At 55.9% G+C, this 1,458-nt stretch overlaps 1 pseudogene; it reads right to left on the bottom strand.

The window, feature by feature from the left end:
* Positions 1-1,192, bottom strand: part of LOC107744733 (C-factor-like) — a 5,217-nt pseudogene extending 4,025 nt beyond the window's left edge.
* Positions 1,193-1,458: the final 266 nt, after the last annotated feature.

The raw sequence follows: 1,458 nt of genomic DNA, 5'->3' as shown, positions 1-1,458 counted from the left end.
AATAAATGTTATGTCAATTAGCACTGCATTATTCATATACTATATTTATTACCTGGAAATGACCTGAAATTACCTTTTTTTAGCTACAGCCTGTCACGGTCACTCGGAGAGGAGGGAACGAGGAGACGCAGGAGAATTTTTCAACATGGAATTTAATGGAATCAGCAACGGGGAAAACACAGGAACTCACAGAAGACATTTAAAAGCAGACGGGAAACACTGGGAAACACAGGGTTTAAATGAACAGACACCAATGGGACACACCTGGGAGCAAATGATCAGGAGCCCTTCCTGGGCTAAACGAGGAATCAGGAGCCCTCCCTGGGCTAAACGAGGAATCAGGAGCCCTCCCTGGGCTTAACTGGGGATCTGGGAAGCGCTTACCAGGTGCTGGCACTGGAGGGAGCTCTGGAGGAGCAAGCACAGCAAGGCGCTTTCGAGGAGGGGGCACTGGAGCGAATTTAGGGGCTGGAGCCGACACTGGAGCGAGCTCTGGGGCTGGAGCCTAGGAACATACACGTGACAGATCGCCCCCCTCCCGGACGGTGCGTCCTGCGCCGTAACAGTACCATCGGGGAGGCGGGGCGGGCGCCCTGGAGGCTGGTGCAGCACTGGAACAGGGCGGAGACAAGGGAAGACTCCATGGTGGATCAGGAGACTCAGGAGGCCATGGTGGATCAGGAGACTCAGGAGGCCATGGCGGATCAGGAGGCCATGACGGATCCTCCGTGGCCTTAGCTGTCTCGGCCACCCCCCTGGGCTAAACGAGGAATCAGGAGCCCTCCCTGGGCTTAACTGGGGATCTGGGAAGCGCTTACCAGGTGCTGGCACTGGAGGGAGCTCTGGAGGAGCAGGCACAGCAAGGCGCTTTCGAGGAGCGGGCACTGGAGCGAATTTAGGGGCTGGAGCCGACACTGGAGCGAGCTCTGGGGCTGGAGCCTACACTGGAGCGAGCGGGCTGGAGAAAACCGTGGCCGGCAGGCAGATACCGGATGACTGCCTCCTTCCAGTCGAGGTTGGTGGTGTCTGGGAGCTCCGCGGGGCGATGGTAAGTAATCCCGATCCGGAACAGCGTCACGAGGGTTTCCCCCTCAAGGGAGCTGGCTAGGGCAAGCGGCACAAACGCCCTGGCGTAGCTGACAGGGTCGGGACTCACCTGAGCCACGGCGATGAACATCGCTCGTTCCTCCATAATCTCGGGGGAAAGACAAACGGAAAACAAAAACACTTTGAAAAAAACGGAAAATAAACACGGGGAGAAGAGGCGCCGCTCACTTTCAGTTTCGGTCTGCTGTTCTGTCACGGTCACTCGGGGAGGAGAGAACGAGGAGACGCAGGAGAATATTTCAACATGGAATTTAATGGAATCAGCAATGGGGAAACTCACAGGAACTCACAGAAGACATTTAACAGCAGACGGGAAACACTGGGAAACACAGGGTTTAAATGAACAGACAC

Source organism: Sinocyclocheilus rhinocerous, unplaced genomic scaffold, assembly GCF_001515625.1.
Source record: "Sinocyclocheilus rhinocerous isolate Xijiao unplaced genomic scaffold, SAMN03320098_v1.1 scaffold851, whole genome shotgun sequence".
NCBI lineage: Eukaryota > Metazoa > Chordata > Actinopteri > Cypriniformes > Cyprinidae > Sinocyclocheilus > Sinocyclocheilus rhinocerous.
This window is presented reverse-complemented; position numbering and strand designations above follow the sequence as displayed.